The 16,016-nt window shown below is 33.5% G+C and overlaps 1 long non-coding RNA gene across 2 annotated transcripts; it reads right to left on the bottom strand.

Annotated features, from left to right (window-relative positions):
- Window positions 1-8,643: 8,643 nt before the first annotated feature.
- Window positions 8,644-15,582, bottom strand: LOC105251164. 2 transcript variants are annotated; one of them, XR_889186.3, is made up of 5 exons: window positions 15,314-15,582; window positions 11,515-11,814; window positions 11,297-11,421; window positions 10,575-10,813; window positions 8,644-9,386 (listed from the first exon to the last, which is right to left on the bottom strand). It is a non-coding gene; the product is annotated as an uncharacterized LOC105251164 (long non-coding RNA). The 2 variants fall into 2 exon arrangements; XR_889187.3 differs by lacking the exon at window positions 15,314-15,582 and adding an exon at window positions 13,653-13,742.
- Between the last annotated feature and the right edge of the window lie 434 nt (window positions 15,583-16,016).

Below are 16,016 nucleotides of genomic sequence, written 5' to 3'. Positions count from 1 at the left end.
TTTCCTTCATTTTCCGAAAGGCCATTTAATATATATGACATATCTAAGAATACTCTTGTTTTAGAAGAAAAAAGTAATTAATAATTATAAATATTCGCGAGTACAAATTATATCTCGTAACATGGTTGTTTACGTGAATCCCGTCACATATATATAACGGTATACGTTCAAAGATTAGAAACGGAATTTATTACTCGATCGGGCATAATGCCGTGTAGATGGATATTAATAACACCAGAGTTATACTCGAGAGAATTTCGCAGCGAAAAGTTCGAATACCACGCAGTGAAACTGGACTGCCGAAGCGGGCAATGTGCGTGGATAACCATTCAACCGTGGCTCGGGGCAACCTGGACTGGTGCATGACCGGCGGTCTACCCGAGTCTAGACTTGGGCGCGAATGTGCTTGGTCATCGGCGGCTGGACGGAGGGTGTTCAGCGCCTAACAGTAACTTTCTCTCTCTTTCGTCTGCGGCATATCGACGTAACAGTACCTCCTTCTCGTTTCTTCCTCTCTCTTCTCTTCTCTTCCGTATTTACGTACATACGTATCATCACGTGCGTATAACGTCAACGGCGACGGAATAATAGCACTTATTAGCCCGCTACTATTTGCTGCTGATTCACTTGATGAGCGGCATCCTCAGTCGACACGTCCCATTGTGGTACCAATCATTTGCCTTTCCGCGGCGGCCAAGATGCAAGGCGAGGCCTCGACGATAATTCTCTTTTTCGGCTTCCTTTCGATTTTACTCTCCGACGAACTGACTTTATAAACAAATAGCAGAGAGAGAGAGCGACGAGCAAAACAACTAAGCAACAACCTCTCTCTAGATACTTTCCATTCTTCCTTATTTATATCGTATATCTGTCAATGAAATCTCGCGTTCAAAGAAACTACTATTTAAAATGTTGAAATTTACTCTAATTATATCAGACACACATTATTGTCGATTATTAGTAAACAGATAGCGGAAATATAATACAATTATACACTATTCATTTGACGAAGTTTTTTATTCCACTCTTCGAGCAAGAAGAAATCGACTATAAAACATACGATGACTAAGGGTAGGCAGCGTAAGTCACAATCGCAAATTAAATTAAATACGACTCTAAAATCATGACACGGCGCAAACAATCAGCGCTCATTCAATGTCGGTAGTCAGGAAAGCCGAATCATTGTCTTCCACGGAAATCGAAAACTACTAGATGCAATTTAGCGCCTACTTAATAACTCCTCTCTTTCTCTCCCTTTCTCTCAAACCCTTCAATGTCAGTTCTCACCTCTTTATTAATTATTAAGCTTGCTACCGTATTAAGCTACTAATTATTGCTCGTTTCGTTATGTGACAAATAACCACGTAATATTTCAATTCTTTAACATGTTTTTTAATTATATAATACAGTACAATGAACGTCTCTTATAAAAATACAATACACACACGTACTACATCAACAAGTTTTAATTTTTAAAAACGAGCGGAGATAGAATTGTATCAGAAGCTAAAAAAGAGTTTTTATTTTTTAAGAAGATGTTCTCTTTCTTTCTTTTAAACATATTTCAAATTCCTTAAAAAACTACTAGTAAATTATAATGATTATATTGTTGAGAGAAGCGTTCTTGTGTATCAAAAAATGTCTAAATTAAAAGAGTTATGACAAAAATTAAATATATCTAGAAACATAATAAATATATTATATTTTAGTAAATATGACGATGGTAAGATTAGTAAAAATGTTCTCTATATATTTCTGCTTTCTCTCTCTCTCTCTCTTATTTTCTTTCCATCTCTCTCTCTCTCTCTCCTTTTTCATCTCTTTTTGTTTTTCTTAAGTGCATCATATCAGAAATTTATGATTTCTCAGCAAGATACCTTGACGAGATTTCTTATCGATGTGCGGATTGTTTCTTTGTCCAACCGGATGTTCCGGTATCGGTAACAGCCCACATCGTCGATCTGCTCTTTATTCTCGGCCGATGATGTATTAGACAACGTAAAATGTTTTAGTACACCTACAATGCTCGGCGGACGGGGTGATCCATCGTCAATGAACATCGGGATTACATGGCTAAATGAGATTCTAGCGGCGGAATCAAAGAGGCAGCAGGTGGTCAGGGCCACAGCCATCTTTCCCCGCAGGATATACCTCGCTTCTTGGTCCGTATCCTCCAAAGTTACTGCTTTCTTCCGCCATATTGCTAAAGAATTATTTTAAAAAATAATTCTTAAGAAAATTATACGATATTCCCTCATAAATTATGAGAAATTTAATGTTTGCAATGAAAATAAATTCAAAAATTGCATATTGATATAAATTTAATATATATTTTACAAGATATTGTATTTTAAAAATCTATCATACACACTTTATAAAATTCTTTCTTGCAACTTTATATTCATCCAAAGTAATAAAATTCATATATTAAAATCATATATATTTATATATAAATTAATAAAGAAGAAACTGCAATTAAAAAGTTTGTAGAAAAGGTATACAAATTACATATTATTTAAATCAATAGATAAGCAATAGATTTGTATGTTTAAAATAATAGATTTGCAATTTTTGAACGGTAACTAAACTTGCATATCGGTTTAATGAAGTCTAAAAGACTTGACAGATGCGATACACATGTGTGTGTGTGTGTGTGTGTGTGTGTGGGAAAATATAATCGAGGATTTCAATTAACTAGTAATGTTAAGAGATAATTAATAAAAATCTCGGATATACGCCAACTGCGCGTAGCAAATATACACGCGCATAAGAGGGAAGTAAAAAATTCTCGAGCATAAATTGGAAGTTTATCAGCGCCAGACGGATTAATAAATGAAGAGTAACATGCATAAACCGATTATGAAGAAAGTGCATCCGTGCCTGAAGAAAAAGGACACTGCAGGACAGACCAAGTAGACAGCCTCTTCCAAGGGGCCAGCCTAGTCATCATTAATATTATACCGCAGCGGCGCTCATCGCGGGCGTCAGATCTATGCCGACCTCTTTCTGTCCGCGTCCGATACAAGATGCACGTCTCGGATCGAAGGCCAGAGGCATCAAAAGCTTCGCCTTCCTCCTCCGTACGTCCGCCACAAGACTGGACCTACGCCACGGCGAGCCACTTATCGGCCGTAGATTCGTTATACCCTCTAGATCACACAATTTTGAATTGATGGACGTGCCGACCGCACAATTTTTCGAGATATCGAGTTCGAATAACTGCCACTCAAACATGCGTATCCGCTTGTGATTTCATGACGGTATAGACTGCCTCGAACAAGCGTGCGGTAAGTGATTTTTTTGCATATATGGAACAAGTTTCCGTATCTCGTATTAATCTGACAGCTTAGACGAGAGCTCGTGAACAAGATTAGAAGAAACTCGGTAACGGTGTTGATGTGACGCGATCGGCGCTCGTTAATGCGATGTTAATGCGATGCGATTGTCGGCAATTTTACGCGAATATTAACTCGAATGACGGTTAATATGAAATATATCGAACGTGCCTGTGCATACCTAAAGTCCTTTTAACGATGTCCGTCACAAGGACTCCCTCGTGATTGAAGCGACCTCATCAGTCACAGGAGACACGAATCCATCGAGGTGAATGTCCCATATTGTTTGCACAAAAGAATTTACTCGGAGCCCTTCTTCGTTTGAGGTGCATCTAATCCTAGATACCTAAGATACCTAGGTATATCAAAGAAACATTTTCATTCGAGGCCTTGCGTGGAATTAATTTAATACGTGTGAAAGAAAAATAAGCAAGAAACAATGCAATTTAGCGAGGAAAATATAAAACATCGCTGACCGTATCGCGAGGAGAACGCATTCGATCTATCGCTAATACGAGAGTTAAAGGTTCTTATTTTTATACACGGCACACAATCCCGGCAGCTAATGAATGCCTCGTGTCAGGCTGGAATGTTAATCGGCTAGAATTCATCAATCACTACTACGAAGAAAATATGGAACGATGTAATTTACGAAAACTAATCAGATAACTGCGCGTTATAGGAGCCGGGATAGGATAGATATAACTCATAATTGACATAATTAGCATATTGCAAAAAGCAACGAGAAGATATTGTTCCCCCCACGTAGCATCTATCTCGCGTAATCGATATAGACCCCTGGCTTTCTCTCCGAGCTAACGAAACTGATGATTAACTCCCGGAATACATCCGACGTTTCGAGCGCGCGAAAAACTATTTCTGCACTCGCGTTATCTTAATCGTCTCGGAGCGATTATCTCGTCTCGTAAATTGAATATTACGCGTATATAGTGCGCGGAACACGCCGAGCAAAAAAACTAATCGTTTCTTTATACGACATAGAAACGAGTCGCGCTGACATGTACTTTCCTCTCCCTCGATCTCCCCCGATCGGTCGAGGGGGAACGTCGCTTAAAGTGGTGCGGAATCCACGGAATCGGGTCAATAGTTTCGTAAGACGGCTCGCCGCTGCGTGACGGAGATATACGGATACAATGCTCGCTAAGAGAGAGAGAAAAGTGGCAGAGAGCTATATCGCCGCGGTTTTCTCGCGGCCGCAGCCGCCACCGTCGGTTGGCAGGCAAGGCAAGCCAAGCCAAGGCAAGGCAAGGCAAGGCAAGGCAAGGCAAGGCAAGGCAAGGCAAGGCAAGGCAAGCCAAGGCAAGGCAAGGCATGGCATGGCAAGGCAAGGCAAGGCAGGCAGCCTGGCTGACTGGCTGGCTGACTGGCTGACGGTCTGCGCGCACCCTCTCCCTACGTGTGTCACACAAATCATTAATCTTGCTATGTTTTCTCGCACATTCGAATGTGGATTTAGACTCCGAGACGAGACTCCGCGCGCGAGGATCTCTCTGGAAACGTACGTAAACGCGCGTCCAACCGTATCTACGGCCGCGCGGCCGTTTGTCTCCGTCCAACCGCCAGGTTGGAGTCGGAATGGCCGGGGACCAGAACCCGACGACGTGAACGTCCGGCAGACACGTAGCGATCCGAATAACGATAATTTCCCGTGTGCGTCAAGTACGTCTTGCCCGTACGTAGGTATATCGATATCCCGATACCCCGACGGCGATGCTTCCTGCGGAGCATGTATATGAGCATGATTGGATCTTGCGTTGGATCGCTTCTATGTAACGTCACGTTATTAGTGAATCAGAAATTATTCGAATAACAGACGTCAATTAAAGGAACGACGTTGTTTTGTAGATTTGAATTCGTTGCATGCAGAAATAATTTGAATACTTCTTCATCTAATTATTTTTCTAATTATTCTTATTATTATAATGAAATTATTATATTTCTTGTTTATAAAATTATAAATTTCCTAGAAATCAGTAGCGTCTGCGCCAAGAAGATAATTTTTTTTACGAAAACGGGTTTCGCTTACACCTCTCGCTCTCGCAACTCGTTCTTTTCAAATAGAATTTTGCATCATTATTTATGAAAATATTTATACCGGCGAGCTTCTTATGCCTTTTCAAATATATGTTAATCTCGATCAAGCCACCTGCATTAAGCCATTAATAAAATGATTGATTGAGATAAGCTGCGAAAACATGGGATTAAATTAATCATGGTATGTTATTAGCGTAATTGAAGTTGCTTTACTATAATAGACATTTAAAGTAAGAATTAAGATACATTCGAATTAAACGCATTATAAGTTTTCCGTACAAATCTAACGTTCAATGTGTCTCAAATATATAGGATAGGAAATTTGTTTCACAAGGAAAGCTAAATATGATTACGCAACTAATCAATACAGATTCCTTACGTACATATTTTCTGTTTGTCTTATATATTTTATATCACTCTTGTGTGTGCGATCTCTCTAGAAATAGATATACTGATAAGATAAAAAGTATTGAATACAACACAATATATTCCAGAACGATCATATCTTTGTAATATTATCATATCTGATCACGTTTTGCATAATATCTTTATGCACATTTTCATAAAATTTTAATTTTGATTAATATTTATGTAAGCAGCTTTCAATTTTGCTTTTGAAAAATTCTTTCGATATTATTCTTGTTATAAATCACTGGAGACTGAAAAATTTATCTTTTAAGGAAAAGAAAGTATATGTATATGAAAAAAAATTTACTGTCACTGTATATAAGAATGTATAAACATACTGAAAAATATAAGCTATGACGTGTAGGAAATTTTTAATGAAAACTTCTACTAACGAAGCACCAGTTAAGAATCGCTGATTTATGCGAGGCGGTAGCGTTTTTCCCCGTCGTGTCATTATGAAACTACTCTTTTTTTTATCCACTAGATTATGCTACGAGTGAAAAGTGGGCAGTCCACTTGATTGGTAATTACACCTGTGTATGCACTTCATTAGCACTTATGAGTAGTTGCGTAACGACGACTGGCATGTCATTTTAATATGAACACGATCAGAGATTAATGGATTTGCCACAGCCTTTACAGAAAGATTCAAGAAAACGTGCATCCGCATCTGATAGATGTCCATTCAATGAACAGCTACATTGTAAAGAAATCAGAGATTAAAAATATATGTTGCATGTATGTATTATTACACACACTATATGGAAAAAATATGCCATTCTCTTTAGATTGGAATATTAAACGATATTTATACACGTAATATATTCATCAGAAAACCGCATAATTACAGTACGTAATATAATTATTTATATCGTTGTTAAAAACTTTTTTATAAAGTATTTTAATTACAAAGTATTTTAATTTATAATTCTAAATTATCGAACATTATTAATAGTGTTTAAATTGTTTTTTTCGAGAGTACATTAAAATTCAAATTTAACATACAGTTTTTTTACATATATGTAAATATAAAGTTCAAAATTAATTGCTTCGTCAAGCAGCAAAAATATAAAAAGATAAAAAAACATTATTAGATATTTATTTATTTTATAAGAAAAATAATAACGAATATGTATATGCAATGTAGCAGAAAAAAAGATAATTGAAATCAGTTTAATCGATCCTTTTCGTATATCGAAATATTGTTAATCAAATTTTGCTGTATAAATAATGCTATATAAGCAATATGTTTTCAATGAATTCGCACGTTCTCTCCGTAATAAGTTACCTACTTAATTCAACGATGCTACTTTACATTCTATATTTTATAGAAAATATTCATTCTTCATTCTGATATTGATTAAATAGAATTTGAATCTACCTGTACAAAGTACGAGGAGAATGTGCAGCTTAATGGGATGTGTTGGTGAACTTATATGCAACAGGTCACGCTAGACGTAGCAGTTCATCATCGACACTGTACCAACATGCAACCAAGTCCATGGGCGTAATGACGTTCATTAATTCTTTTTCGCATTTGTTATTTTTCCGTCGCTATTAATATACTCATCCACTCAATACGCATGAGTGAATTCAGGCTAGGTATCCCTAGCGACCTAATTACATTCATCTAATTATACAGTCATGTAGGTCATATCTCCACACGACACGTATATTATATGCATAACATTTTTTTCTTACAATCCTCATTTAGAACTTATAGAATATTATAAATTCCATTATATATATAGTCCTTTATAATAAATTATAGAATGCTTTAAATTTATATGTAAAAAACTTTGAAAATAAAAGTATTGATAATTTAATATTGATTTTTATCACAAAACATCGGAGAATAAATTTAATATTGAAATATTCAACGCTGAATTAATAGGACAAGATTGTATGCAGATTTATATCTATAATCATTCATTCAAAGATCACCGTTGCTTTGTATGCACCACACAAACCTCTCTAGAACCGAATTTGTCGCCTCTTATCAAACAAATTCGGATCTACAGGGTAGATGTAGAGCATTAACTGGGCTTTCTCTTGTACGGCACATCGTTCATTTGTGTTCTCCTATCTATTAAAAGTGTTTAACGTACGTGCCGGTTTGAACTTCTTTATCCGCCCAGTATGTGATCTTCAGACTTCATGTCAGGTACCATTTAGGAACCTGAAAATATTTCCCTATTAATATCAGTTTCTACAGTTTTGATTCTGTAAATACATTTATATGCACAATTTTATTAATTTCTCTTATATTTAACTTGTCACATAATGAAAATATTGTATTTTAAACGTTGTAGTTCTCTTGTTAGAAATATATTACATCCTCCATCAAAATGTCGCAATGTAATTCTTTATATAAACATGCATATTTTTATCCTCTTTTTAATAATTTATTTATGTTGTGTTTTTAAAGCGCGAAATATATTTACAAGAAATGATTGTTAAAATTATAGACTATCGTTAATCTCAAATTGCAACATGCCCGCAAACTTACAAAGTGCTTAGGAAAATGAGCTTGGGCCTCCTTTCAAGAGAGTAGAACAGAATCTATTTTTATCAAACTTTGCATAAACTTCAATATCTCGTCGCTATAGAAATATAAAATCAATAAAACTAGTTGAATTTAATGTTTTATATATATCTAATATTTTTTAATAAAATTAATTTTTAAATATTTTAAAATATTACAAGTAATTAATATAAATCTATGTAATTATTAGTGAAAGTAAAAATTTCTCCTTCATTTTATACATTTGACTTTATGCAATTTAATTTCTTGAATTGTAATCACTAAAGACGCATTTTCTTCTTTTCTCTTTTTCTCTTTCTCATTTTCACTATCTCTTTTAGTTTTAATGATTGCTCATTTCTCACTTGATAATATTGTGCAATGCATATTTTATAATGCAAGATTTTGTGTTATGTTTCGTTATTCATACAAATATAATATCAATCTTTATCTGACATGCATATCTTAACAAATCTAATAGCCTTAATTCATTTTTTTATTAAAGAAAATCTTATAAAAAACGATAAAAAAATTCTATACTGTTATAAATTATGTAAATCGTAAAGTTATGCAAAACAGATAACGGCGTATGTAGAGGCATATGCAATCTTAACTTTGCGCGTAAAATCTGCAATACATATATGGACGATTGTTTCGTAATGCCTCTCTTACTCGAGTCAAAGACCTGCCCTAACAAATAATGTGCTATCGAAAGGCACAAACATTGGAGGCGATTCTTTCAGTATTCAGATATGCTGTTATAGATAAACTCTGTTATGTCACTTGACACGTTTCGTAAGTGAATATCGTACTGGGTTATCTCGGTGACAATGATCACATTACACCTGCACTACCGATGATGATTGATGCTCGTTCCTGGGATCGAAACCACCTGAGCGTTAACGGCTCAAGGATGACACAGCTGAATGTAGCAAGGTCGCATTCTCCTTGGTTTTCTTCTTCTCCTTCTTCTTCTTCTTCTTCGTCTTCTTAGCGGTACAACTCCTTTTATTCCTGTACGCGTGTCGATGTACCTTTCATTTCCAGGTTACTTGGTCATGTTGCTGATCGTTTACATGTAAATAATGTGTGAAAAAAATATATAAATATTTTCTCGTCACAATAACATTGATATTACAAGAAAAATATTAAGTGTATTTTATAAATAATATGTTTTCAACAAAGATAATATATCGTATATTAGATAAATAGAAATGTGTGTAAATCTCGCTTCAAAATATCTTAGCAAAAGTGCAAAGGACGTGACCATCACAGAGATAACATGTGTCACAATATTTATGTAAATTAGTTTTCTTTTGTAAAGGAAACTTTAGACGATTTTGAGTTATTAGAAGTATTAGTAGTTCTTCTTATAACTGGGTGAAGATGTTAATCCTTTTAAATAGCTCTTTCGGGTCTTGAGCCGGATTAAGGAGAAAATCTGAAAGATCTGACTTATGATATTTTGTATTTTTTAGCTTTAAAGAGCTAACTTAACTGCTGACATAGAAATTGTATCTTTTAAGAATAGAATTATTATTATATGATGTATCAAATCTATCTATCAAATTTAATAAAGAGTTGTAATGAAATGGAATAGACTTTTTTTATTAAATAAACAAATTTAATTTAAAGAATTTAAAATAACAATGATATTATTTCATTTTAAAATCATTATATTATATTTTGTATTATATTTTATATTATATTTTATAAGTTTTTTTACTTGATATTGGAGAAGAATTATAGTAATTTAGTAAATAAATTGATATATAATTATATATAAAATCATAGTATAAAAATAAATGTAGAAATATAAATATTTTAATTAAAATGTATGGAATAGTTTCTTTAAAATTAAATTTATACATTGTCAGCTTGATATTATCAACATTATTATGCTTAAGTTACGGTATAAATTTGATAATTTAAATTAAATTTTATATTAAATAAATCGCCGTTACAAAAAATATGTAATTATTGATGAATGTTTTCAAATATTTTATAAAGAATTAATTTAAATATTTAATTTTGATAAATAAATTTTCATTGCTAATATCGTCTTCAACTTTACATCTTCATTTCGTAACTGACTTTACCGACATGTTGTAATACAAGAATACTGAAATTCCCTAGAAAGAATTGTTATTTTGTTATCTTGTATTGATTTTCTTAAAACTATATATTTTAACATAATTCCTTTAAGAACTAATTTGTTGATTGAATTAACGTTTAAAATTATTTACATTTACCTTCTTTCGAGCATAATCGATCATACTTAGAGCTGTGGATTACATCCCTGGGGAGAAATCGTAGAAAAGGTCATTGTAGGTGGGGATGATCATTGACAATAAGATGAAAGAGTATATGGGTTTCGTAGACAAGCCTTCTATCGACCCGAGCATTTCATCCGCCCCCAAGACGCCATTACTGAATATAATATTCGCTTACGTCTGCATGCTGTCAAAAAGCCGCTCTTACATCTCGTTCACTGCACATAATTTACAATATAAGAACTATTGTTTCAATGACGATTACAAGAGTTTTCATATAGCTAAATTAAATGAGTTATTAATCGATCAAATTGTCAAGCGACTTACATACATGTTATATAATATGCATGTATACTATAATAATTATATAATATTATGTATATTACATTCATTGTAACATAATTACAAGAAAAAAATTTGTAACAGATTGCAAAAATTAAAAAATAAGACTATGCTTTATTTCATTAAAAATTTAAGACTAATAAATGCAATCAGCTGATTATCTCTTTGTTGAATATATAAACACATCGTTTTAAATATTAAGTTACCTATAATTTTATGCAAATGCATTTCATGACATATGTAATATTTTTTATTAATACATAATATTAAGCTGTAATAACAAAGGAGAATAATATATTGTTCTGTAACTAGACTTTAATTTTAATCATTTCATTATTACTTGTAAAATAAAGTTTTACCTTATATGTAAAACAGCCGTAAGAGAAGAACGTCAGATGCAAAATAAGCAGATGTTTGCAATAACACCTGTAAAACCTATTTGTAGATGCAAAGTAACTATGTTGCCGGTCATCATATGTAGTTGCTGTAAAAATAAATGAATAAAATAAGTTAGAAAAACTTGAAAGCAACCGCTAATTTTAAGCGGTATAGAGCTTATGCTGAAGAAGTTACTTACCTACAATGTAAATAAGTAGTACGTCAATGTTTTAATACGAAGAGCATTCGTATGCCTCGTATGAACCTCGTTGTATGATGCTTCCCAACACAAGGAGAATCTCCGGCTTGTTTCATGGCCGGACAGAACGTCATGGCTGAAGCAACGAATAAACCAATAAACGGGGCAACCATCTGCTTGCCAGCCGGCATCTTTCCCTTTCCTCTCGTTTCCCTGGCCGTCCCGCGACTTCATTCTTCTCCCCTCGTGTTTCTTCCCCTTCGTTCTCTCCTCTCCCCCTCAGCACCATTTTATGCGATCCTGAAATGAAATCCATGTGAGGGTTCACAGCATCCGTGTGGAACTCGCGAGGCTTTTGTGCCGCGATAATAAGCGAATCCACTTACAACAACGAATCTTTATCGGAGCAACTCGATACAGTTGAGCCGAAGGACAATTTAAGCATCGAATATTACTTTTCTTATCAAATTTCATAATTGTTATCAGTTTAAAATTAATGCAGATGCTTGCAAATGCGCATTTATATTGCATAATAATTATGTATTCATAATACATACAATCTCGACACATACATTTTTCAATACTTTATTTAGACAGATAAATAAAATCGGGATTCTAATTATTTACTGTCTTTAGTAAAAATATTCATGTTATTTATTAATTAAAAGTATAAAAAGTCATTGATTTTAATTTATAATTAGAATTATAAAATCTGAAATTACGCTGAAATATTATCGTATAATGTGAAAATAAAGTTAAAGGAAATCAGAAATCACAAAAGACGTATGTAGTATACAGTCTTTTATAAAGGATCTCTTCGAAGACAAAAACTTCGAAGAAGTTAAGAATACGCAGCAGGCTACGAAACGAAGGTCAAATAGGTCGCTATTATCCAAAACCTATTACCTACAACCGACCGTGATACCTGCTCCAATACCGAAAAAAGAAAAACGTTGAGAATAGACGCGTAGAGAAATTTTAAATAACGTTCATGGTAACTGAACTGAAGAGAAACGTGAATTTTCGTGAAGCATTACATTCACGCTCTTTAATTTTACAGTAATTTTTTTTCTATTCAATATCTAATAATTAATTAAAATTTATATTATTTAACATATGTCTAAATTATTAAATATTTGATGTAAATTCTAGATCTCACACATATATTATACCTAAAACTTTTTTTCGTAGAATTATACAGTATATGTTATAACAATGTCATTATAGTAATCTGGAGTAGACTGCATAGTCTATAAAAGATTAATAAGACCTTGTCGCATCTCCCATGCACAAATTACACTGCATGACGTCATTTCTTGCGGAAATGTGTTAATTTATGACACCGGTACTTTAATTCAACCGCACTAAGAATTACTAAATTGGACAGCACGTTATTAAGCTTATAGTGGAAAATTATATAATGTATCAAAGTATAATTTTTTTTTCTTGTTAAATTATCGATAAAAAGCCTTGTAAAATAATCTCCGAAGATTTTATGAGACATCCCAAGCGCGCAGATATTTTTTTTACATATATATAAAATTGTATAAATATTATTTCTTTTTTCTTTCTCTCTCTCATTCTAATATTATATAAATTTAATAAATTACTATATTGTGAAATTACTTAGATACCTGGAGAAAGATAATGCAAAAGACCAGTACATGTGTTTGCCACGTGCTGTAGTAACATCCCCATTAAATATATAGCAATCACGATGACCGTACTTCTCGCAAGACGGACACAACATCGATCATTTAACGCTTTGTCGTGTCACGCTACCTCTTGTTTTCATTCACGTGCCACCTCGCAGTTACATTCAATTATATTAAATATATTAAATTCATATACACAAAAAAAATTTTTATTTCTTATTTCGCAAATTCTTTTGAAATAATGCAAGTGAAATTATCAAATTAATTGGAAGATTTCAACTGTTCTCCTCTTCAGTAATGTATCATATTATTCACTTCAGCGATCATTTAACAATAGTTGAAAGAACTCCTATTCCCTGCAGACCGATCTTTTTGATAAGATGCTCAACAAGTTTAGATTTTGGAAGTTTAAATGTGGAATGTGGGCGTCATAAATTCTTGATTGGATTCACAGCCGGTTTGTTCTCTTCTACACATGCTCACCTTAAATTTTGTAGCTTTTGTAGAGAACTGCAGGGAAGATGGTTCGTTAAGCGAACGCATTCACCAGATGCTTCACGAAAAAGTCCAAGTATAACGTATACCAATTTTGTTTAAATACATAGAAGAAATTTCATTTATATTTTTTAATCGTGAAAATTTTCTTTCTCTCTGTAATATTTATCAAATATTTTCAAGTATTATTAAATTAATTAAATTATCATTAAATTGTGCTCGTTAAAATAATATGAAAATTAGTCTACACAAAATATTAAATACAAGAATATCAAAATCATAATTAATCATCATCGATGTCTAACGTCACTTTCAAGAATCGTATCGCGCACAAACTCTAAGTAAACCTAACATCATCTACGAGGAACAATATCTCTTCTTTCTTCAAAAGATTAATTTTATCAAAAAAAAACATTAATTTTATCAAGAGTCACTAATTTTTTACAATCGAGGGTTCTTTTCATTCGTGAAAATGGAGGGTGAAATTTCTCACACGGATCTGTCGAAAATTTCGCAATCGCCGCGATAAGCGAAGGAGATTTTCGTTGTACAATTGTGTAGGATACGTACTATCTCGCGAGTTGAGCGAAATGAACTGAAATGGAATCGTGTTGTACGGGTGAGGAACACAGTGCAAATCGATCGGCATCCCGCCAGATTGCGAGAGGCTATACGGGAATCGCGAAATCCGCCACCGTCGGCGCCACCGCGGCCTTATACGTTGCCCAAGTGTACACTCGTCGGCTATCGACATCACGTTTAATATGTATTTTTCTCGTCTGAATACGTCAATACATCCGTCTGGACAGTTATGTAAAATGAGCCATTCAAATTCCGAATTCGTTCCGCATAGTCTCGTACAATTGAATTCTTGGGAGAAACGTACTTATATTTTTGTTTACTTTGAACGTGCATTCCTAAGAATTACGAAATACGTGAATTCATTTAGATTATTATTCTGAACGAAACATTTTGCAGATGATATTACGTCATTTAGAGATTGAATAGAAAGATATAAGTTGTAAAGATAATGTGTACATAATTATGCAATGCTATGCGTTTTAAATGTCATATGTAAAGGAATAAAGACATATGTAACTCATAAGAAAATTCTACTTTTATCATTATTTTTATACAAATTAGAATGTTGTAGAATTTTTAATGTAAATTTGTTGCTATAAATAAAATTAAATTTTTGTAATTTATCACTTATTTGGAGCAACAATAAGTTTGAGTTTAGATATTGGAATATTTTTCATATTAATAATAGCATGAAGCAAACAAAATTTTTTCTTGTATTTTGAGAAATTGAGTTAAACAAATAATACTGTTCACTTTCATATAAAATATCGTATATAGTGGCAGATCATTTTTCTGCTTCTCCGTAGCCATTTTCAATTCTCGTCCGATAAAAATAGACAGTGTCAAGGACATATAAAATACCGATATAATACGTGTACATCGAAATCTTTTCCGTCTCCGTTTAATATCAATTAAACAATTATATCTTTATCAGAGAAGCAAAATATATATTTTATCCTTCTTATAGATTTCTAGACCGAACTATTTTGACGCGCCACTTAATATTATCTTTCTCACAAATAACAATAAATCCATTTTAACGAAAAAAAATGAGAACGCAAACTCACCAATAATGATGCAAATTTATCCTTAACACATCACTAATTTTACGTTAATACACTGGTTTCAATCACATGAATCGACTATATTTCGACGAGCGTGCAAGCGTCCACAGGAAGACGAATCTCCGAGTCGGGGATGAAATTGTGCGCACCGAATCGACGCTGGGCGTCGCCATCGTAGGGATGGAACACGATAAGGTGGTGAATTCAGGGTTGGAATGGAGGGGAAGGATTCGAAAGTCGAGCAAGGAGCTTCGTGTCCGACCGCTGCTACGGCGACCTGCAGACTGTTCTGTCGAGCGACCTCGGCGCTCCTCGGTTACGAACAGTCATTAACATAAATTGTCTTCGGTGACAGTTACCACCCCACCACTTTTCTATCGGACACAAAATAAACTGGACACAGCCGTAATACTGCACAGATTTGCAGATTTTCTATTTTTATTCCGTATACATTTATCGAGGTTTCGAAAAATATAATAATTAATTTAATAGTATTTTTCTTGCAGTATGCAAAATAATTTCTAACATATTTTACTAACGTATTTTTTTAATCATTTCATATTAGTAGTTTCCGGCATAGCATTTTTTCAATTATTTCAATCAAACTCTAATAACATTTTCATATAATCTTCAAAAAAAATTTTTTAACTTATTTATTTTAATTTTAACATTTAATCTTTTTTGCGTGTATAAAAAGTATTTTGCT

Source organism: Camponotus floridanus, unplaced genomic scaffold (genome assembly GCF_003227725.1).
Source record: "Camponotus floridanus strain SB8 unplaced genomic scaffold, Cflo_v7.5 scaffold31, whole genome shotgun sequence".
NCBI lineage: Eukaryota > Metazoa > Arthropoda > Insecta > Hymenoptera > Formicidae > Camponotus > Camponotus floridanus.
The sequence above is the reverse complement of the archived record's forward strand: the minus strand, read 5'-3'. Positions and strand labels throughout refer to the sequence as shown.